The 24847-nt window shown below is 42.7% G+C and overlaps 1 long non-coding RNA gene across 1 annotated transcript; it reads right to left on the bottom strand.

Annotated features, from left to right (window-relative positions):
- On the bottom strand, window positions 1-24785 carry LOC124241171 (uncharacterized). The gene is made up of 2 exons (XR_006889136.1): window positions 24735-24785; window positions 1-1255 (listed from the first exon to the last, which is right to left on the bottom strand). It is a non-coding gene; the product is annotated as an uncharacterized LOC124241171 (long non-coding RNA).
- Window positions 24786-24847: the final 62 nt, after the last annotated feature.

The following is a 24847-nucleotide window of genomic DNA, read 5'->3' as shown; positions in this document are numbered from 1 at the left end:
TAGTGTCTGTTTCATAGTGTTTATTGAAAAAAGTTTTCAGGAAAGAAATGAGAAAGGAAACAGACGGCACCAAGTGACAAAGAACCTTAGAGATTTCTTCTCTCTGCTGCTTAGAGCAGCTGACAAGCTATCAGGAAACAAACGGAGCAGGGGATGTGGTGCAGCCTCCTGGATCATCCATGTGGTCCCCACCTACATAGTCCTTTAGCTACATAAACAGAGCTCTGATGTCACAACCCGAGGGAGGTCAGGCTGGGTGAGTGTGGCCTCCCTCCCACTCCCCTCCTTCAAAGCACGGCCGAGACTTCCCAGGAGGTTACATATGACATTAACAAACTGACAAGGTGGCTTTTTCCTTTTTGTTTTTAGCCCAGAGGGAGTAGAAAACATAAAAAAATGGGGGGGGGGGGGGCAGGGGGCAGCCTGTGGTCTGGTGGTTCAGTTAAGCATGCTCCACTTTGGCGGTCCACGTTCAGTTCCCAGGTGTGGACCTACACCACTCATCAGACTCATCAGTGGCCATGCTGTGGCAGCAACTCACATACAAAATAGAGGAAGATTGGCAACAGATGTTGGCTCAGGCAGAATCTTCCTCAGAAACAAAGAAACAAAAAGACTAATCTGGGACAATGTAAAGCCCTCCCCACCGACTGCCTTGGAAGAACTATAGAGCTGCACGCAGGTGAGGCCCAGGGTCAGAATGTGTGTGTGTGTCTTTTCAAAAAGGGCCAATTTAAAAATGGCAACAGTTTACATTTAAATTGCTGTACAGTTTACTAGTTTACAATACAGAAGGCACAGCCACACATATTATCTCAAGTGCCTTCGCCGGTGTCACATACAGCTAAATTGGATATGAAGAGATCCTGGACTTGAAGGCCAGTTCTCTTTCAATTAAGCTTTTTATTCTGAAAAGAAATTCTTCCTCTTCCACATCAAGCCATCTTCCTCAGTGTTTTCCTTTTATCTTCGGTTTTGTAGATCTTAACGAGCTCTTCATCTCTTTTCCTCAAAGCTGTCAGCTTTGGTATGTAAATTCTTTGACCCCTGGAGGGTGGAGGTAGATGCAGTAGCTGACACATTTTGAAAGCCTTGTAACTGAACTGAGTGGGTTCTTCTCTTGGTGAGCGTGGAGCTGAGAAGCACAGCCAAGGCAGAAGCAGGTGAAGAAGAGGTTGATTGCTTGCACAAGCAATGGAGTACACTGGGGATATCTTCCAAAGCAATGTCTCAGGGAGCTCAGTGCTGGTGGGGACTATACACAAGAGAGCAAAAGATAATTGGTTTATTTGTAACAACTGTGTAACAACTGTATTCTTTTAAGGTGCATGCATAGAAGGTAAACATGTTATTACATACATCTTATTACGTATATCACACGATCTAAAAATGGTTGTTTGGACCCTCCCAGAGGAGGAGAATTTAGGATGCTAATGAGTTAAGTTAACTTTAGGTCACTTGGTGCTAGAACATTCTGCAGTGGTCTTGCTGCAAACGTGTGAGTTTATCTGCAAAACGGGGACATCAATTTCTGCAAAACAGAACGCACAGTTTCTTTTTGACTAAAAAACATTTGACAGACCCTGTTAGTTGTCGACCAGATCCTCAGTAACCCTTTCTTTGCCTGGCTCCCTGGTCACATTGCTCTGAATGTATTGATGTCACTGTCAGCTTCATGAGCCTGCCACCTGGGCAGGCACACATGGCCTGATGCTTAGAAGGGCCTCATGCTTAGTTTCAAAGCTCTGCTGCTGCCATCTTGACATTCTGGATAATTTTTACACTGGGCCCCATGAATTATGTAGCTGCCTCTGACTGACCCAATTCATTTTCTGAGAAACCACATCCAGATGGTTGGCCTGAGAATACTTTTTGATTTCTCTCAGTTTCCACAGTATAGTGGCTGCCAGCCCAGGATGGACAACAGGTGTACAGGGAAATAATAACCTTGGGGTAGCACTTTACAGCTCACAACACACTTTCACATGCATGATCTCCTTTAATCCTCACAAGCAAATATCAGGAGGCGAGCCGGTTTAAGGCCATCAGAAATCCACTTACAGAGGACAAAACTGATTCAACAAGCAAACAGCAAACAGCTCTTTAAAAGTGAAAATCAGGGGCCAGCCTGGTGGAGTAGCGGTTAAGAGCACACGTTCTGCTTTGGTAACCCAGGGTTCGTCGGTTCAGATCCCGGGTGCTGACACGGCACCACTTGGCAAGCCATGCTGTGGGAGGCATCCCACATATAAAGTGGAGGAAGATGGGAACGGATGTTAGCTCAGGGCCAGTCTTCCTCAGCAAAAAGAGGACGATTGGCAGCAGATGTTAGCTCAGGGTTAATCTTTCTCAAAAAAAAAAAAAAATCAACAGAAAAGCAGAATAGAGAAATTATCCAGATGTTGTACAGCTGTGCTGCAAAGGACAAAGTTATAAAGGCAATAAAGGACTCAGCATGGAGTTTGGCCAAAGGGATTATGGGCAATAAAAATTCCAATCCCAGGCAGAGAGAAAGAGAGGGAGGGAGGGGGCCAGGGAGGGAGAGAGAGATATTGTTCCTGGAGCATCCTGGAGCATCAGTCACAAAGATCCTTCATGATCCCTTCACAGCCCAGGGATATGTATCACAAAGTCTGGCTGAAAATTCCTTTGTCAAAGATTCTATCCTTGTCCAGTTGCTTCTTTTTTCTTTTGAGGAAGATTAGCCCTGACCTAACATCTGTAGCCAATCCTCCTCTTTTTCTTTTTTTTTTTTTGCTGAGGAAGCCTGGCCCTGAGCTAACATCCGTGCCCATCTTCCTCTACTTTATGTGTGGGATGCCTACCACAGCATGGTGTGCCAAGCGGTGCCATGTCCGCACCCAGGATCCGAACCGGCACACCCCAGGCTGCCAAGAAGCGGAATGTGCGAACTTTGCTGTGCCACCAGGCCAGCCCTGTCCAGATGCTTCTTGATTAGCAATTTGGTTTGGTTTCTGAGTTCCTTTGTTCCAGGAAGACATTAATACTGAAAACACTGCTCAAGTCGACCACCTTTATGAGCTTGCTGGCCTGAGACCTGGAATCTGGAATCCAGACCAAACACAACCTTTTGAAGTCCTGCAGCCCCAAGACTGTGGGTTTTCACTTGCTTCCACCCAGTTGTCTGACTTTCTGATCTCCTCCTCTGCTGGCGTCGTTTGCACAGCTCCAGTTCCAGTCTGACGTCTGAAGTCCAGGCCGCTGGTGCTTGTTGCCCAGTGTTGGCTGGCTGGATTCGAGTGGAGGGGCACAATGAGCTGCAACCTTGTCCTCAAGGCACAGCCAGTTGGGGGCCCAAGGAGGCAGAGGAGGATGCCTTCCTGAGTTTTCACCTCTACACTTCAGATGGGCCCATTTCCCCGACTCTGTTCTCAGAGCTTTTCCAAATCCAGCATCCTAAGGGTTTTTCTACATGGATTCAAGTAAAAGTGACCTAGAGAAAGACCGGATTGCTGTCCTCCTTCCTTCTCCAATGTTCTCAGCACACTCCTAAGATTATCTGTGGCTTCATAGCCAAACTCTAACATTTGAGTTTTTCAAGGCTTAGGGAGGAAGCAGGGGTTTAGTGTAGTAGAGTGGATTCTCTTGGACAATCAAGGTATACATAGGATTCTATTAAGAAACTGTTTTGCTGGGGTGGAACTATGGTTGCTTTTTATTTACTTATTTATTTTTTTGCTGAGTAAGATTGGCCCTGAGCTAACATCTATGCCAATATTCCTCTATTTTGTATGTGGGTTGCCACCATAGCATGGCTGCTGATGAATGGTGTAGGTCCACATCCAGGAACCAAACCTGGGCTGCCGAAGCAGAGCATGCCAAACTGAACCACCAGGCCACTGGGCTGGTCACTATGGTGGGGTTTTTTTTTTTTGGTGAGGAAGATTGTCTCTGAGCTAATATCTGTACCAGTCTTCCTCTATTTTGTGTGTGGGACGTCGCCACAGCATGGCTTGGTGAGTGGTGTGTAGGTCTGCTCCTAGGGTCCAAACCTGTGAACCCCAGGCTGCCAAAGCAAAGTGCATGAACTTAACCACTATGCCATTGGGCCAGCCCAAGGAACGACTTTTTGCACTCTCTGTACAACTCTGAACAAACTGAATGATGGCCTCTGGGTGAATACCAACTGGGAGCCCTGGGAGGGGGCACAAAGCACTTGAAAACGTTCCCTAGTACAAGTGCCCTGCCATTATCTCCCTACCGTTATTCAGCCAATGAGCTTTCCTGCTTCTATGTTTTCCCATAAAGGCAAGAGTTGGAGGAAATGGGGGGAAATACAGTGCTGAAGCACAGCAGGCCTGGGGCATGTCTCCTGGGCAATTCCCCCCCTCCACTTGCGACTGTCATACTAGCCTCCTCAGTATAGAAATCCTGTCTGATTGTTTCATCAACTACACCTGCATGGAGATACGAGATCCAGGAATGACTTGCTATGTAACAAAAGGCCAGTCTCTGAGCTCCTTCAAACCACAAACTCTCCTTTGGTGAGGAGTCCATGAGCCCTAAGTACATGAAGGAGATCACTGGTGTGGGAGGCTCATCCTCTTAGTCTCTAGTCCTGCCTTTCCGACTCAGTGAGTCACTGAGAATCTCCGCACTTCAGGTTGGGAAACTGAAACACGATGATGGATATACAGTATTATTCAATAGATTGTTAAAATCAGAAATTAATCTTCCCAGATTCTAGGCTTTGCTTGCTCTCTAAGCCTGCCCCACTTGATATGAGCTAAGGGTTGCTTTTCTAGGACCATAATCCAGAAGCTAGGGCAGGTAAACAGCCTGGTGGAGCCAGGTGAGCCACACTGCCCTTAACTTCTCCATCTATCTAAGAGTAAAGGACAGCATTGGCACAAGAGGTGGCTCCAGTGGATTCTTTCATCACACATTCATGGGGGGCCCCCACACCTCCTTTGCCTTGTCCTTTGTGGCCTCACCCTCTTTGAAGTCTTTGAGAGGAGTTGTTCCACTCAGCCCTTGAAGGCTGTGTCCCATACAACACAGATGGGGAGGAGGATGAGGAAGCACCGAGTGCCTTTGGATACTCTGACTTCAAGCTGAGTGGGGATCCCAGGTGAGCCTAGGACCACTGAACCCTCAGAACAAGAGGCAGGACCCACATCAGCTAAGAGGGCCCTGGAGGACACCTATTTGGCTCCTCCAAGTTCATGAACACCACAAGGTCGCGACTCAACACTGATAAACGAACAGTTTGCATCAAGCACAAGATGTGACAAACTGTCGTCTTACATGGCTGGAAAAAGACAAGATCACCTTCCCAAGACAGGGAAATGCCTGGCCTGACAACATCCATGCGTGCAGATATTGTCTTGTGTTCACATATAAAGCCATTCACACACCTGCCCGGATGGCACCCAAATACTGCTCACTGACCTGATCAGGCACAAAGTCCTGTGGCCTGGATCAGTCTGGGGGAGGGTGGGGAAGAGGGCAGGAGAAGGCAGGATGAGAGCCAGGAATAAGTAGGAGGGGAACATTCCCATTTGGTCCCACCTGCTTCTTCATTCTTTCACCTTTTCATTCTTTCCAACTCAAACACCCACCAAGCTTTCCCTCACTCTCTGTCTCACTCTCCCCCAGGTTCTGTGTGGTCGCACTGCGGACACTCCTACCACAGATGGACAGGTGATCCCTTTGTCCTGTATGAAGTCACCAAGCCAGGTACCATGGAGAGATCTGTGAGGAGGGCCTCCCCTCTGAGAAGATGCCCAGCCAGCAGGAGACCTCAAGGCTGAGTTCAGATGGGCTCTCAGACAGGTTAACACTCTACACACAACAGATCCTCCTCCTAGGCTTTGCCTTGGCCCTCTCGGCCACAATCAGAGCAAAACCCTCACGCACAACACACACCCTCACCCAAGGCCCACTAGATCTGTGTCCACTGGACACTGGCTACATTTGCTAGAATACAGAAACAGTGACAGTTTTCAACAGACTGTTCTTGTCCCTGAGCCTCTTCAGTGCTGATGTTGCATGGTTATCAGGGGGAGCACTCAGATGAGCTGGACCAGGCCGGGAGGCAATATTCATGCCCATGGCCTTGAATCCAGTTCTCATCTGGAGCTAGTGAGTGACCTGAGTACCACTTGGAGATACATAAAGATTTCTTGCCCAACCCTGGATGGTCCTCCTTCACCTCCCAGCTCTGCCAAGACTTTCCTCTGCCCTCCTCACCCTCTGGCATCCTCCTGTTGGGGGGAGTAAGAGGAGAGAAAGGAGACCCCCTCACCTCACCTGGGCTACAGTGCCCAACAGGAGATCTGTGAGGGTACTGCACACATGGCACCCACCTGTGTCACTCGCACAGATGCTTGAGGCTCACTGGGGTTGAGACAGGGGAAGCAGGTTACCAAGGAGCACCGTTTTTGGAGGCAGGGGGTAAACAAGGCCCAGAGCCACCTGTCTGACAGCTCCACACCTACTGGCTTCCCTTCATTCTCCAGGGCTGTGATGCCTACATCTTCATTAAGATCTTACACGGCTGAAATCAAGCAGTGTATCATTTCCTCGCTTTGATTTCCTCAATTCTCCTCTTAATTTTAATGAATCAGCCAGGGTTAAGACATCCAAACCTTTCTCTTCCACACAAAGAAGGCTTACAAGAGTTGGAAGCTCTTTTCTTTGCCTGTTTTCTCTCACAAAATCAGCTTCTTCACAGTTTCCATCCTCCAAAGAACTTACTCTTCAAGACACACCTTCTCTACTCTCCCTTCACTGTAAGATGACTCAGCCAAGTCTTCCGCACGTGCTAGGATCTTTGGCTTTGGCATTTATGGCCTGATTCCGGCCCTAACAAACCCAAAAGGCTCTGGGACTTCATACCTCAAATGCCCTTAAATGTAGATAAGCTTAAGAAAGAAAATTTCCAGACGAGAAAAAGGGCTATAAAAATGGTCCATCAGCTGTGATCCTCAAATATGTCAATATCCTGAAAGATAAAGAAAGGCTGGGGTCTTAAATCTTGAGAGACCACAGAAACGTGATACCTAAATAACTGTGAGATCTTTGCTGGATCCAGGACTCGAGGAAAAACAACGCCATAAAAGACATCTGTAGGTAAATTGTAAATTTGTGGGTAAAAGGTAAATTGACAGAATTGAAATACAGACAGTAGCTTAAATAAAATTTGTATTAATGTTAGATTTCCTGAAGTTGGTAAGTTTAATGTGGGTAGATAAAGTCTGTCTTGGAAATACACTCAGAAGGACTCAGGGAAAGGAACCATGATATATGCAACTTACTGCCGAATGTTCAGGAAAGAGATTAATACAGAGAGACAAATAGAGTAAATTGGATAATGTGTGAAAAAATACAGAAATTCCTGCAACTTTTTTGTAAGTTTCCAATCATTTCCAAATGAAATGTTTTTAAATATTGCCCACAAAGCACAAGGAGACTCAAGTCTTGGAGATACCAAATTAGACGTAAGTGGGAGTGAGGGAGGCACTGGGCGGGAAACAAGGGATTGGTCATAGATCTGGTAATCACACCCTCTTCCTGGGTTTCCACTCTTCATTAAATGGCCAAGTTAGCTTCCTTCTACCTTCTCCCCAACCCTGCACCCTGCCTCAAGGGGAACAGAGGGTTGGCAAATAATCTCTGGAGAAGTAAAACTCAACAGGCTTTGAGCTCAGGGATCCAAGAAAAGCAGAGGGTGGGGTGAGGTGCAGGGATTGCCTGGAAGTCCCTTCAGAACAGGAGTTCCCCTCTTAACCATCTACTTGAAGCACCCACCATTGCTTCAAAAATTCCAGTAGTCACCTACGGAAATCAAGGCAGGAGATCAGTGGGCCTTACCCAGGGATGTTTGAAACTCCCAGAGAAAAGGCCTCCAGATATAAATATTTGAGTATCCAACCCCGAAAGGAAGATCACTACACAACCCCTCTGGAGTAAAATGCACACTCAGGTACAGAGTCCACATACTTAAGGTCTTATTCTTAAAGATGGGCATAAATCCAAAGATCACCATTCTTAAGAAAAATCTAAAATGTGAAAAACAGAGACTTAAAAAAACAAATAAGGGGGCTGGCTCCATGGCTAAGTGGTTAAGTTCGCGCGCTCCGCTGTAGCGGCCCAGGGTTCTGATCCTGGGCGCGGACATGGCACCGCTCATCAGGCCACGTTGAGGCGGCGTCCCATATGCCACAACTAGAAGGACCTGCAACAGATATACAACTATGTACTGGGGGAGGGGTTGGGAAATAAAGCAGAAGGGAAAAAAAAAAGATTGGCAACAGTTGTTAGCGCAGGTGCCAATCCTTAAAAAAAAAGGAAGATTGGCAACAGTTGTTAGCCTAGGTGCCAAGCTTTAAAAAAAAAAAAAAACCAAATAAGAGGACTTAGAGAAAAATGAGATAATAATGGAAGCTGAAGAAAATTATAAAAAGAAACCATTATTAATACTCTCAGAAGAAACAAAAAATACTGCATACTTGAAACATGATTAGAATATCATAAAAATTGAATGGCAGTGCACAAGAAAGTGCACTTAGAAGTCAAAAATAATTTCCAAAAGGAAAATTGTTCATAGGTAGGATAAAAAATAAACTTTTAAGAAATCTCCCAAAGAAGTGAACTAAAAGACAAAAAGATATAGAAAAGATTAGAAGTTACAGGCTTGGTCCAAGAAGACAAGCATCTAACTGGGTAGGTCCTCCAGAAGGGAGAAGGGAGAAAAATTATTTCATAAGCATATCCTGTAGTGTGGTCAGAACTGAAGGACTGAGCTTTGCAAATATAAAGGGACCACTGAGTACCACAAGCAAAAAATGAAAAGATACACAGCAAGGCCCGTCCACAGGAAATTTCAGAGAACCTGGGCTAAAGAGAAAATAGTTACAGTGTCAAGAGGAAAACCACAAATAACCAAAAACAGGGCAATCAGAATTGCATTGGATTTCTCAACTGCAACCCAGAAAGCCAGGTCCAGTGAGAGAGCTGCTAAAATTCTAACTGAAAATTATTTCCAACTTTGTATTCTCTATTTTTACAAAGTATTAATCATGAGTGAAGATGGAATAAAAACATTTTCAGACATTCAAGCTCTCCAAAATTGACCTCCCTTTCACTCAGCATCAGTGGAGGATGTGTCACCACTAAAATAGAAGGAAAAACAAGAAAAGGAAAAATTCAGCATCTAGGAAATAGGGTCCAGTACAAGGATGCATGGAATGGAAGTTCCTGGGTAGCAGCTGTGCAGCAGGTCTAGAAAACAAATGGTCCATATTGAATAAGAGGATGGAGGATTGTCAGAGCAACATCCTTGGGGGATAAAGGCAATGATTGTAGGATGGTCTTGAGCATGTAGGAAATAGGAATGAGATTTAAGATACTTGGGAAATCTGGTTAATTAAAAACAAAATTGGTAAATCAAAAAAATATTGCCTGCATAAAGAATGAAAAATTTTCCACGTAAGATAACATCAGTACACTACAATACATAAGGTCTAAAATTTCTGATTCAATAAAAAACTGATTAAAAGCATACAATTTTAAAATATGGAGATGAATTTTGCAACAAATGGCTACAGGAGTTCCAAGCCATTGCCTTTGGGAAACAGCGCTTGAGATGGAAGGGTGGAGAGAAGAGGCCTCTGTTTTTTGTTAAAAGACTTTTAGCAAGATTTGACATTTCAGACAAAGTGCGTGCATTACTCTGACAAAAATAAAAATTAGTTTAAAAATTAGCCAAGATAAAAATGAGTATTCGTTGGAGGTTTGTGAAATTTGAAGTAGGCTTGGAACGTTGTGAAATCCATAAGTAGACAAAAAATGTACTCTTTCTCCATTTCCGTGAGTTTAACAAGACTAGATATTCTGAAAATCCTTCCCATCACAAAATACCAGATGCCGGATAAATTACAGCAAACATACCTTTAAATTTCCTACAAGCCCAAAAGAAAAAAAGATGGTCTGAAATAAATTTTTTATAATTGCTGAAACAAGAGTGGTGTGCCAACACAGAAGCGCAGGCCGCCCTAAAGTACACATAAACCAGAAACCTAGAGATCTGTGGGTTAACTGCCCACAGGACTGAGCATAGCATAGGCCTTTTTCACCTTTTGACTCCACTCAGGGCTGTCTCCAGGAGCGGTCGCCGAGGGCTCCACACTCAGAAGGGCCCCACGCTTGATTTAATATTCTATTGTCACTTTCTTGAAATTCTTAATTTTATCTTTCAACTTGTGTTTTCTAAGTGAAGTCTATGGGACAATGGAGCATGTGAGAAGAGTAGATACACACAATAGCGTGTCCACTGTTCCTTGTGGCCCCGTTCAAATACAGCAATCATGATGCCCCATGTGCACGGAATTCAGGTGCACCCACGATGGGTGGGAGTTCAGCAAGACTCAAGGCATGTTACCTGAATGCCTGAGTAAGCAGAGGTGCTGACAGCCCTGAGAGGCCACCCTTGATATTCTAATCAGAGTCCTTCAAACACAGAGAAGTCAAGGGTGTTCTAAGAACCTTGAACGATCCAGGAACCCATCACAACCTTCCTCACTCGTTTCCTTCCCTGTATTAGCCAATTGCTTACACTGAAAATGATGACATAGATGGAAAGGGAAAGATAGGGCAACCCATAGTTGCTTCCGTTTCAGTCCTTCTTATGACACTAAGCTGCAGGTAGAGAATCATAGTAGAAATCAAATGTGCTGAGAAGTGAAATTAAAACAGTTGAGTTAGTTTTGTGCAGCATTTCCACAGTATGGGTAAGAAATACATATGCACGTACAATCTACTAAATATAAATTGTGTAATTTTGGTGATTTTGCATACAAGCAAAAAGCTCTTATATTTGCACTTAAAACTCACATTGCACAATATAAAGATGAATGGTAAAATTCATGCTAATAATGTAAAATTTTAGCTTGTCTTTACTTAGAACAACAATCAATAGCAAATCAAAAATACCCTGACAAGTTGAGAGACAGATCTTAGAAAAAAGGAAAAGGTTTTATATTTTAATACTGCTAACACCACTTTTTTCTTGCTTTTCAAACAAGGAGCTCCACATTTTCATTTTGCCCTGGGCCACATAAGTTATGGAGCTGTTCCCAGACATTTCTTCTGATTAATTTAAAGCCATGGAGGGCAGACAGTTTGAGGTGAGGAAGCATCCACATCATCCTCTACTAGGCATCAACTGTCTTTATTGTTTTTAATGACACAAGTGACTTCGACTGGGACCCCAGAAGCAGACTCTGAGAAGGAGAACTGTTCCCAGACAATCCAAGGAGATCTCAACTGGAAGGAGGCCAGAAAGAAAGTACAATTTCAAGTAAAGTCCCTTAAAGTCAGTAAAGTTATTTAGGCTGAATCGCAGGGGAGCTGCACAGAATCAAAAAGTCACGCCTTTGAGCTGCCCAATTGAGTGCTAGGCTGTGGGAAACTTTATACTCCTCCTGTCAGTTATTTGTTAAAAGCTGGGGGTGTAGGGGGAGGGACCACAAATGACTAGCTACTTTTGGGTCTCCAGGCCAGCAGCAAAGCTGTTTCTGGTAGCCTGAAGTCACCCTAGCAACAAAGAGACATGGGTGCTGGCTGCTGGGGGGCCAGGCACCTTAGGGGCCAGAAAGCACAAAACATAAAAACATTCCAATAAACTTGGAATTCCACTTGAAACATCAGCAGCAGAGAACAAAAAATGCAAGTCCTCACCAGTATTCCAGTGGTGTTCCCCTCAAGACAAGTAACCCTGATAACAGTGTGCTGTTTGTTCTTTCAGGTCATTTTCTGTGCTCTTACATTCAGTCCACAAATATTTATGAGTGCCAACTATGTGTCCACTAGACATTGCAAATAAAGAAGACAGACATGGTCCCTGTGCCCATGTATCTTACATTCCAGTGGGCATGGAACTTGTCCGACAGTCCTGTCTCTTGCCTGTTTCACTTTACAATACATCATGGATACTTTGCTACATCAACATATGCAAATTTGCTGCATATTTTACAGGCTACATGCCATTCCATAAAACGGATCTAGCATGACTCATCTAACCATTTTCCCGTTGATCAAACACTGATTCCTAAAAGAAAATACTGAAGAGAAAATAAAGCAAATACCTTCTGTAGATCTTCATGCGGGTATTTCCTCTGAGGCCGACCAAGAGAAGGTTACTCTTTTAGGATGAAGATGTGGGCAGATAAGTAAAGCAGTCTGTCTGATGGTAAACCTAAGAGAATGTCTCAGGAATGTTCTGTCTGGGTGAGGATGAACAAAGGTCTGGGAGTCAGGCCGAACTGAACAGGAAGGCCACAGTAATGTGAGGAAGTTGAACAGATGCTGAGTTAGAAACCATTACAAGTCTTTGGGGGAATTTCAAGTCATCTTACAATAGGTGCATATTGTATGATTTCCAGCTTGCCATGCAATCCTCTGATGTATACTAATAACAGATAAGGAAAATGAAGACCAAGGTCACACAACCAGTGGATGATAAAACCTGGATTTGAACCCTCGTCTGAGTCCTCGACCTATATTTTTTATATTAAGTGGCATATATTAAGTGGCAAAGTAGAAACTGGGTTTGCATTTTACTGACTGGCCCAGGAGAGAAGGAGAGATGATGATTAGGGACAATGAAAGTCGCTTATCAGGAGGATGGGCCTCTGGGGGAGAATATTAACTCTTTATTTTTAAGTAAATTTTTAAATAGAAATGTGATATATATATACAGAAAAAAATGCATGAATCAGAACTACCAGGGGGCCGGCCCAGTGGTGCAGTGGTTAAGTTCGCACGTTCCAATTCTTGGCGACCCGGGGTTCACCGGTTTGGATCCCGAGTGCGGACAAGGCACCGCTTGGCATGCCATGCTGTGCTAGGTGTCCCACATATAAAGTAGAGGAAGATGGGCATGATGTTAGCTCAGGGCCAGGCTTCCTCAGCAAAAAGAGGAGGACTGGCAGTAGTTAGCTCAGGCTAATCTTCCTCAAAAAAAAAAAAAAAAGAACTACTAGTGAATTTTTATAAAGTACACCTGTGTAACCAGAGCTTTGCACTCCAAACTTAGAACATTTCCAGCAACACAGAGCCCCAAGATTCACCATTAATTCTGATTTCTACCACTATGGATTTATTACACCTGTTTCAACAACAGAATCACTTCATGGGGTAGGCAGCTTCTAAATGAGTCACAGTGACCTCGATGTCCTAGTATTAATGTCCTTGTCTAATTCCCTCCCCTTGAGTACGTACGGGATGGAACTAGTGACTTCTAATGAACAGAATGTGACAAAAGCCATGGGATGGCACTTCCAAGATTAGGTTCCAAAAGCTCTGCCTTGTTCTCTTATTAGCTGTCTCTGATGGAAGACAGCTGCCATGTTGAGTTGCCCTATGGAGAGACATATGTGGCAAGGAACTAAAGGAGGTCACTGCCCAACAGCCAGTGAGGAACTGAGGCCCTCAGTCCAGTAGCCTGTGAGGAATGAACCCTGTCCAGAATCACATAAGTGCATTAGGAAGCAAACCGTCCCTCAGTGGAGTTTTCAAATGAGACCACAGCCCCAGCTGACTCCTTGACTACAGCCATAAGGCAGAGGCACCCAGCTAAACCATGCTTGAGTTTCTGACCCACAGAACCGTGAGATAATCAGTGTGGGTTGTTTCAAGCTGCTAAATGTTGTGGTAATTTATTATGAAGCAATAGATAACTAACATATGGTATGTACTCCTTTGCATCTGGCTTCTTTCACTCAACATTAAATTTGTGGGATTCAGCCATATTTTTTCATGTAACATGAGTTCATTCACTTTCATTGTATTCTAGCATATGAAGTTAGCACAATTTATTTATTCTCCTCTTGACAGACATTTGGGTTATTTCTAGCTTGGAGCTATATGAACAGTGCCTCTTTGAACATTCTTCTGCATGCCTCTTGGGATATACATGTACACACATCTGCTGAGTCCATACTAGGAGTGCAATTGCAGGTCATAGGCTATGCATACGTTCATAGCCTGCCAGCAATTTCGAAAGTGCTGGTGTCCATTTACTCTCCCACTTGTAGCGCATGGGAGTTCCAGTTGCTCCACATCCTCATCAGCTCTCTTGTTCATTTTAGCCATTTTGGTGGGTATGTAGTGGTATCACGTTATGGTTTAAATTTGCATTTACCTAGTTAATTAGAGTCTAAATTTTAACTAATTACTTATCAATACCACATTGTTTTAATTACCATAGCTTTAATGAATCTTATTGTCTGAGTCTCAGTCCTCCAGCTTTATTCTTCTTTTTCATGACGTCTTTCTATTACTTGGCCCTAAGAATTTCCATGTAAGTTTTTGACTCAGCTTGTCAGCTTATACACACACACACACACACACACACACACACACACACACACACACTGAAGGGATTCTGATTTGTTACTGCATTGAATCTATAGTTTGGAGATTACTGATTTACAATATTGAGTCTTGCAATCAATGACCATGATATATCTGTCCATTTATTTAAGTTTGATTTAATTTCTCTCAATAAAGTTTTTCAGTTTTCTGTGTAGAGTTTTTGCAAACTTTTCATTATATTTATTCCTTGGTGTTTGATTTTTTAAAACATTTTTATTATAAAACACAGATTTAGGAAACCACAAAAGACAAATTTATAGCTTAATGCTATTGTGAGACAAACACCCTGAGAATGGCCACCTGGGTCAAGAAATAGAACTTTGCCTGAAGCCCCTCAATGTCTTGTGATCCAGTTATAACTCCTCTCTTCCCAAAAGTAATCATTTTCCTGACTTTTATAATTAACTCTTCCCTAAATTGCTTCATAAATTTATCAACCAATTTTGCCTCCCTAGATGGCATGATTTAGTTTTTCCTAGTTTTAAATAATGACTTTTCCCCTTTTATAGGTAGGTCACTTTTCTGCCCTTTATTGCCCTTCAGTTTATCTGTTGATGAATGCAGGCCATTTGACACGTAACGTTTCCCACAATGTGGATTTTGCTCAGTACATGTTCATGGTGCAGTTTGACATGTTCCTCTGTCCTCCATATTTCCTGAAAAACAGGAAATTGGTCAATTCTTTTGGAAAGACTAGAATGTAGTGTATTATTTCATCATGAAACATATAATGTCTGACTATCTCTTTTTGTGATGTTAGCAGCCACTGAGACTCAGTGACTAGACCCATTAACTCCTTATGAATTGCAAAATTGTGATATTCTAATTTGATAATTTCATTTTCATTTATTGGTGAAATACTTCTATGAGGAGATCTATCCCCTCATCTACAATTTGGTTACACAGTGGTACGGTTCACAATAAAAAGGCAGGATGAAAGCTTGGGTCTTCTCCCACCCCATGCTACCCTCAGGATTTTAAAAATCAGTTTTCATTATAATGATTTTTTTCCCAATCATCCTCATAAGTTGAATTTTTTTTTTGGTATCCATAGAAACCCATGGATTTAAACACATTTGATGGGTTTCAATTAACTGTAATTGTTATCCTTATTGAAGCTCAAATTGTTTCATTGTCCATAAAGAGCCTTTTCACATTTGGCTCCCGAATCCTTTTGAAATGACCCTAGTAGTCTTTGATAACTTCCTTGTTATTTTGTATACAAGATACAAAATAATATTTTGTGATATTTTGTATCACAAGATTTTGTATCACAAGATTTTCCAAGTTCATCTCACACAAATGCTCCACAGTCCTGAAATCAGCCATTTAAGACCAGAATCTGGGCCCTAGGGATGTTTCTTGCTACTGAGTTGGTCATTATTTCTAGGCCTCTTTAATGGAGAGATGGAATATGTGTGTGTGTGTGTATGTATGTGTATAGATGTACACATTTATGTATGTATATATACATATATAGTCATATATAGATAAATATAGTTGTATATGTGTCTATAGATATATAGACATAGACTTAGATATCAATATCTATATATGTATATAGTTAAAATACCTTATTGGTACATACAGATAATTCAAATTCAAATTCAATACTACAGAGTTTTTAGAGAACCTCTTCTATATGACCTCTGTATTCTTTTTCTTCTATCCTGACAACCCCAGTTCTCAAGATCACAGGGGGTGTTATAATTAGAATATTCCAAAATTTCTCACTTGTTATATTCCATATTACTCATAAAACAGTCTCAGAACAGAACAGCAATTCAAATTTGGATTGACCCTTTCTTCATCATAAAATGTCCCTCTTTATATCTAACCACATTTTTAAAATTTTAAAATTTTAATTTATTTTCTTTCTTTCTTTCTTTCTTTTTTTTTTTGGAAGACTGGCCCTGAGCTAACATCTGTGCCCATCTTCCTCTGCTTTATATGTGGGACGCCTACCACAGCATGGCTTGCCAAGTGGTGTCATGTCCGCACCCGTGAACCCCAGGCTGCCAAAGCGGAACATGCGCACTTAACTGCTGTGCCATCTGGCTGGCCCCTTTATTACATTTATATATGTTACATACTCAACAATACACTGTTAGAACTACTACTTTATATAATCCTATGTTTCTTAAAGTAGCTGATAGGAGAAAGGAGAGTAAATAATTTATAGAGTTTGTTAGATCAATCAATTTGTTTACCATTTCTGGTTCTCTTAATTTCTTCCTATGGATTCAAGTTACAATCTAGTGTCATTTTACTCTAATAAAGCTTTGGTCTCACTGCCTCCTTTGTGCTATATTGTCAAATATACTACATTTCTATCTTTATATGCACAACAAATCCAAATGTAGACATATTGTTTATGCACTTACTTTTTAAATCATTGAGAACGAGAAGAAATCTGAAATTATATTGTCTTTTATAATTACTACACAATTTCTTTTATAAGCAGTCTTTGTTTTGTTTCTGTGGATTTGAGTTACTGTCTGGCATCATGTGAAAAAGTTCCATTAGTATTTCTTGTGAAGCAGGTCTGCTGGCAATGACGTCTCTCACTTTCTGTTTACGTTTATCTGTCATGGTACAATATTGATGATAAGCTGTGGAGTGGTGGGAAAAACAAAATGTGATGTACTGTATTATGTAGGTTTTACTTAAGTGGCTTTGGAAAATTATAATGTTTTATGACAGAAATCATATAAAGCTACCAACACAGTTCTCCAGGAATGTTCCCTAGAATACTGATGTCAAGGAAGAATAGGGGAGCAAAATTTGCCACCTGAAAATGTGTCTTTTTGGCATGAGGATTATTTTAGGCTGATTGATTTTAAGAAAGAAAACGACTCATGAAGTTTTTCTTTTTACCTCCCCCTTCAATGCCTAAAAGAATTCAAATAGAGGACCTGTTCCAGGAAGAGAGTTATCACCATAGATAACCACAGTATAATATGAACTAGATGTGGCAGACAGGAAGGAACCTAGCAAAATCTGTTAAAATTCCTCTCTGTGGCCCACTGTTTCTACAAGGGCCAGCAAACATTTGTTTACCAAACATTTGCTCTTTTCATCTTCCTGTGAATTGCCTTCCTTCCCTTTTAAGTACCAAACCTCCACCTGCTTCTCCTTAGCTCAGGACAGGCATATAAGCAACAATTGCCTGACTGCCTATGGGCCTCATATTCTTATGGAGCCCTCATACGTACGAAATTAAATCAGATTTTCTTCTGTTAATCTGTCTCAAGTTAATTTAATTCTTAAGCCAGCGAGAAAAACTTACAAGTGTGGAGGAAAATGTTTTTCCTCTCTGACAATGTGTATCTCAAATCTTTAACTTGTGTTGACCTTATCATCATCAATTCTTCTCCCAACATCATAATAACAATAGTTGAGTTCTGGAGTGTACCTTCCTCTTCCCATAGAAGTTGTTCCACAAGTTCAAAAAGTTCTCAAAGGTGAAAAGGTTTCCATGGTGCTTATCAAGTCTGCAAAGGCCAATGAACATGCTAAGGTAACATTGTCCAAGATGCAATAATCTTCTGTGAGATCACCCAACTTTAAACATATGCACATATTCTAAATACAACTTAGATCTGTGATGTGTTTTGGCTAATGGAGTGTGAGCAGACATGACACCAGCTGAGGCTTTAAGTGGGCTGTGTGATTGCACTCACGTCTTGTATTTCAGTGACCATCACGAGAAGAGTGTGCCCTGAGAGCTGCTGCCCACATTTGGACCGCCAAATGAGATGTATGGGGTAGACCTCCAACTGACTCAATGCATGAAGCAAAACCAGCCACCCGGAGGTCTAAAACAGAGTAACTACAGCTAACCCATAGATGCAAGAAAATCAAATGCTTGTTTATATCACTGAGTTTTGGGGTGATTCGTTCCACAGCATTGCTGCTGACTAGTGTGACATTCTCCAAATCACTGTGGTTTTTTTGAGGAAGATTAGCCCTGAGCTAACATCCACCACCAATCCTCCTCTTTTTGCTGAGGAAGACTGGCCCTGAGCTAACATCCATGCCTATTGTCCTCTACTTTATATGTGGGACCCCTGCCACACCACGGCTTGCAAGTGGCGCCATGTCCGCACCCAGGATCCGAACCGGCGAACCCTGGGCTGCCAAAGTGGAATGTGCAAACTTAACCGCTGCACCACCGGGCTGGCCCCCAAATCATTGTTATATAGATGGCTGCCACTGTGCCTATATGTGAGGCAACCATGTACTCAGAAATTTTAAGAATTCTTGAGCTCTTGGTGCCTCTCCAGTACAATTCACATGGTTAAAGTTTCCCCACATAAGTTTGGCAATGTGCCATAAAGACATCTCCCTAATCTTTTATGAAATGTAACGCAAAGTTCTTTCTTGAAAGTGGAAAAAGAAAGCACCAGAGAACACATTCTTATGGTGATTCCTGCATTCATTCACCAAATATTTACTGATTGAGTTGACCACATGTATAATACTGTGCTGAGAACTGCACAGAATGCACAGACGTGTCCCCACTCTCAGAGAGCTTAGATACCAGAAGCGAAGAGAAGAGGTAGATGCCTTATGGCAGTTCCAGGTATGTCCTATTAAACTGTTCACAAGTTCAGAGGAGAGACAGGATCCATAACTTGCTTGGATTCTCAGTGAAGTTTTCCCAGAGAAGGAGGCATAAAGTTGGTGACTAGAAGAATTTTTAATATTGTAATAAGTAGAGCTGGAAGGGAGCAAAGACATAGAGACAATTAGACTCATGAGATTAAAAAAAAAGTCTGGAAAGTGAAATTAAAGCCAAATTATGGAGGGTCTTGAATGTCAATCTTAAGAGTTTGGGCTGTATTGTGTTGGCAATGTGTGTCATGGAAGGTTTGGAACAGGGCAACAGCAGAATCAAAGAACCCTGGGAGGTGTAATAAAGGATGTAGGGAGAGCCTGAATGTAGGAAGACATGCTATTCTCTGAAACAATCATCATAATCCAGGTGGAAAATAATACATGGTGGAACTGGAGTAACGGCAATGCAAACAGCAGGAAGGGAGGAATATGAGAGATGCTGTAAAGGAAAGACTGTCAAGGCTTGGTCATTGATTGGATACATTCATTTATTCATTTAACAAATGCTGTCAGGAACTGTGCCTGTCGCTGAGGATGCAAGAGTAAGCAAAATAGACATGATCTATTCCTCATAGACCGTGTGGTAAATATCTGTCTTAAAATGGATATGAAACATGATGCAGGCTATGAATGAAAGGTACCTGGTGTCATGAGAGCTTATGATAGGGGGATTTGATGAGTCATGCAGGTAATGGACTGTTTCCTTGACAAAGTGACACTTGAGCTAAGCTGAGAAGGATAAGGAGGCATTAATTAGGTGCAGACTGAAGGGCAGGACATTTCATGTAGTGGGGACAGCATGGACAATGAGCCATTGTAGGTGAGCAGGCATGAAAGGTCGCTGCGGGCTGGATTACGGAGAATGAAAGGGAGTGAGGTGCAAGACAAGGCTGCAGAGATTATGCCCCCATCATGCCTAGGGGATGCAGTGCCCCATGCACTAGTGCACTCAAAGTACCGGTGCACAATGAGATAAGGAGCTTGTTCTAGAATGCAACTCAGCACACTGCTTCTTTCATCAAGAAAGTCTTGCTTGCTGAACTAAACAGTATGTTTAGTGCATGACTTACATTTTGAAGCAAGCTCCTTATCTTACAGAAGAGTAACAGTTCTCAATCCAGCAGCCAGTCTGTAGACTCCACATTGAGAAGCACTATTTTAGATCATTGTGAGGAGGTTTGTCTCTACCCTAAGAGCAATGGGAAGTCATGGAAAGATTTGAAGAGGAGGTGGTGGTGACTGCATTATGGAGCACAGACTGGAAGGCAGCCAGAGTTAGCAGAAAGAAGATGAGCAAGTTTGTGTCTGAACCTTATTTTCCTGGTGAAACAAGACGTGTCCTCTTCAGGTGAGAACGCAGGGACATAGAACAGAGTCTAGCTGGGACATGAAAAGAGTGGAGGAGGTTTGAAGGAGCCATTGTAAATAGCTATAAGGAAGGGAGTGGAGAAAAGAAACGGGGAGTACATGTCAGTTAAAATAAGACAGCCGATGTTGTTGACATAGCTCTGCGACTGGATCCAACAAACTCACTGCTCCGAAAGCAGCTCCAGAGAAAATGAATGTTAGAGTTGAGCAGGCGGCATTAGCCTTGAGGCTGCATGAAAGGAAAGTTAGCTTGGGAGTCTAGGTATAATGTAGTCAGGACGGGCTGGGAGTAGAGTTCAGTGAGTAAGAGGTAAAGTGATCCCACTTAACTGTATTCTAGTCAAACATTCACTGAGCAGACCTCTAAAGGAAAGCCCATCTCTTGTACTGCGCAGTAGGCATGTCCCTCCCAAGCCATGAACCTGCAGGGAAGCCAAGGCATTTTGTCTTGGTCAGGCATGAACCTGGCTTATCAAAGGATCCCCAAGGCGTTGTGGGGAGGCAGCTTTTGCTCACCACTTTCAGGGAAGCACGTGGGTAGAACCCACCAGAGACTGAAAGGAGAATTGAGGCCATAGGAGCCAAAAGGAGAACTATGAAGCCATAATTAAATGGAAGCAGAGAAAAGATTATCAGGCAAGCCTTGAAAGAAATCTTGCCAGACAGAAAATAAGCAAGCTCAGAGAAAACAAATTTTAAGTTAATATGTTAAAAGATTAATTAAGATGATGAAGGTTTCCTTGAGCTGCATCCTTAGGCAGTAGCCACAAGGTGCTGGTGATGACTTGCACAGAGAACAGACAAGAATGTTTCCATAGTCATCATTCAGCACTTTCTATGTACCAACACCGTGCTAGGCATAGGGAACATAAGCATGAATGAGAAATGGTTCCTGCCTTCAAAGTGCTTACAGTCTATGGAAGGAAAACCATCTAAAAAGATGCTTATCATTGGATGTTATGACACAGGGATGTCAGGGAGCAGAGTAGTGAGGCACTAAACAAGAAGGGGAAGAAAGGAGCCAGCCCAGTGGTGCAGCAGTTAAGTTCACACGTTCCACTTTAGCAGCCCGGGGTTCACCGGTTCAGATCCTGGGTGCAGATCTACACACCGCTGTCAAGCCATGCTGTGGCAGGCATCCCACATGTACAGGAAGATGGCCATGGATGTTAGCTCAGGGCCAGTTTTCCTCAGCAAAAAGAGGACGATTGGCGGCAGATGTCAGCTCAGGGCTAATCTCCCTCAAAAAAAAATTAAATTAAAAATAAACAAAATAAAATAAAAAATATTAAAAAAAAAAAAAAAGAAAGGGCAGAAAGATGAGGGTTAGGGAAAGACGGCCTCCCAGGGAAGGTGGTCTCCAAGCTGAAGCTGGGAAACCAGTGGAAGTTAGCTCACTAGGAAGGCATGGAGGAGGAGCGTCCTAAGTAAAGGAGCAGCATCTATAAAGGCCCAGGCAGGAATGATAGAACATCAGAAACTTCGAGTAGTTCCATGAGTCTAGAGAAGACATTCATGGAGGAATGTAGCAAGAAATAAGACAAAAGTGGTAGTCAAATCATTAAGGAGCCTATATGGCAAGCTAAGGAATACAGATCTGATGCTGAGGGGAATGAGAAATCTTTGGCTTTCCAGGAGGCAGTTTGATATATGGAGAGAGATATCTTTGTTAGAATTCATCAGCCTGGAGGGGGTAGTTAGGCCTGAGCAGGAGATCAGATTACCGAGAGAAACTGAAATGTCAGAAGGCACAGACCCTGAGGATGCGAACCTGAAGAACACCAAGATTTAGAATAGGTAAGCAAGAGATGCCAAGAGTGAGACAGAGGAGAAGGAATTAGAGACGTATAAAAAGATCAGGTGGCTTCATGGAAAACAGGGAAGAGGGAGCTTTAGGAAGATCGTGGACAATGACATTAAGTGATGCTGGAGACTAAAAATGGATGTAGCAACAAAGAAATCATACTGAAAACTGGAAACAATTTAATTTCCATCAACAGTGTAGGGGAGGAAGACATTTCCTCTACTCGCTCTGGGTCCTTCTGGCCAGAAAACAAACTCAATTCACATGAGACAGCATAACAGGAGAAAATTAAACAAACCTTTATAACATGTATACATGGGAGAGGCTCAGGCAACCTGAGCAACTCACCAAAATGGCGGAAGTTCACATCTTAAATACCATCCTCAGCTAAAGACAAAGGAGGATGTTGGGGGTTGGGGGAAGTCAGCTATGGGAGACTACCACACAACTACAGTAAACAAGAGTCAGGTTATTATGCAGACTTGAGTCCTTGCCTTCTACATTGATGAGAGTTTCTAGAGTACCCTTCCTGGTACAGAGAGGGAGACACGTTTATAGATGGAGATTTACTTTATAAATGTAAATGTCTCTTAACAAAGGGTAAGTAAATTCTACTTTTCAGAGTTTCTTTCCTGTCTGCAGTTTTTAAAAGTAACCAGCCCAAAATAATCCTCATGCCAAAGAGACATATCTTGGGGTAGCCAATTCCAGTCCCCCACAACAGGAAAATAGACAAATTGCTGCATTTTCCTCCATGGGAATCCTATATAGCAAGGAAAGTACATGAATTAGACATGTCAGCAGGGATGAACCTAGCAAAGATAACACTAAATAAAGCAAGCAGCAGAAGAAAACATAGTTGAATGTTATCAGCTGTTTAAACACTTACAAATGTAGCAGAAATATGAAGAGATACATTGCAATGATGAATACCAAATTCAGAAGAGTGGTATTGATTATCCAGGGTCAGTTAGAGAGTGGTGGTGATTGAGAGAGTGGTTCCACAGGGCTCTTCAACAGGAATGGTAATTTTTCATTTCATAAGCTGGTTGGAGGACAGAGGAGTGTCTGCTGTATTATAATTTGAGCATGTTGCATGGAAAAGTTATTGACCACATGGAGGATCAGAATTGGCCACTCCAAAATGTGTCTCTTTGGCTTGATTATTTTTAAGGACAGGAGACTCTGAAAGAAACTTTGACCTTCCCCCTAACTGCCTAAAAGAATTTAAGATAGACGGCCTGGTCCCAGGATAGACGATCACGATAGGTACCTCTGGGTGTTGGTAGACTGGGAGGGAGCTTCCTAAGCCCATTCTTATCAAAGTTCTGTCTCTTGAGTCCCGTTGTCTATAGAGACGGCCCAGCAAACACTTGTTGAACAAACATTTCCATTTCCATCTCCATGTAAATTACCTCCCTCCCTTGTGAAGCCCCAAACCACTATCCCCAACACCCTCCTTTGTCTTTAGCTGAAAATGGTATTTAAGTTGGCAGCTTTAGCCATTCTAGCACGTTACTCAGTTTTTCTGGGTTTCTCTCATGTTATATGTTATTAAACTTTGATTTTTCTCCTGTTATTGTGTCTCATGTCAGTTTAATTCTCAGACCAGCCAGAAGGACCTAGAGGGTAGAGGAATTGTCTCCCCCACCACAACCACAACTCGGGAATTTTAGTGGTACAGGACTATGTTGGTAGCCAGTGGAAGAGGAATGCTGTACACATAATGCCTAAGGCCTGACTGGAGGACTTTGTTTGTTCTAGAAACTGGACACAAACACAGGTTCCAAGGCAGATGTTAGAAGATAAACCGAGGCATATCAAAAATTTGAGTTTCAGCAAAAGTTGATTTAAATCGGGCAGCACCCTTAGCTTTTCGATTTCCTAACCTTCAGCAGGCACTTAGACTTAGATTTTGGTTTACTTATGCAGGCTGCCACTACAACATTAGAGCCACATCAGTCTGATGGCTTCCTTGTTTAATTAATTCAACACCAGCTGTCCGAGTTCTTACATTCTTCACTGTAAGTTACTTAACTTTCTCTGCCTCCACTTTTCTTTTGTAAAGTGGATGAACAATTGTATATTCCTTGTGGAGGTGTTAGGAAAATTAAATGATTTCACACTGAAACAGGGCTTAAAATAATGCGTAGGAAACAGAAATTACTAGTTACCAGAGAGTTAACCATCATCACCACCTAGTTCAAAACAAAGTGATTACCAGTAATCACAATACTGTCCTGAATTCACGGGACACTTTACAATTTGCCAACACCCGTGGGAGGTAAGAAGAAACTAGAGAAATTAAGAGTTCTTTGTAAAGACGAACACAGACGTGAAAGATTTATGGCGACTGTGGACATCCACTCAGTCGTCTGTACATCCCTTATTGACGGTACTCTCTCTCCCGGGCGGTGCAAGCACAGACACTTATCGGGAGTTCGGACCACTCTGTGAAATGCGTTGCTACATGCGTACCTCACTTGTACTCAATCAATCGGCAAACCCTTTTAGGAAACCCCACGTTCCGAGAGCGACCTACCTTGCGCACCTCCTTTGCCTCGAAGGTCCCGCCCCTCATCCTCAGGCCCCGCCTCCACGAGGGGCGGGGCCTACGTGCGGACGCACGGCAAGCGCGCTGACGTTGTCGTGCGC

This window comes from Equus quagga, chromosome 6 (assembly GCF_021613505.1).
Source record: "Equus quagga isolate Etosha38 chromosome 6, UCLA_HA_Equagga_1.0, whole genome shotgun sequence".
NCBI classification, from domain to species: Eukaryota; Metazoa; Chordata; class Mammalia; order Perissodactyla; family Equidae; genus Equus; species Equus quagga.
Note: the sequence above shows the minus strand (reverse complement) of the source record. Positions and strands in the feature narration are given on the sequence as shown.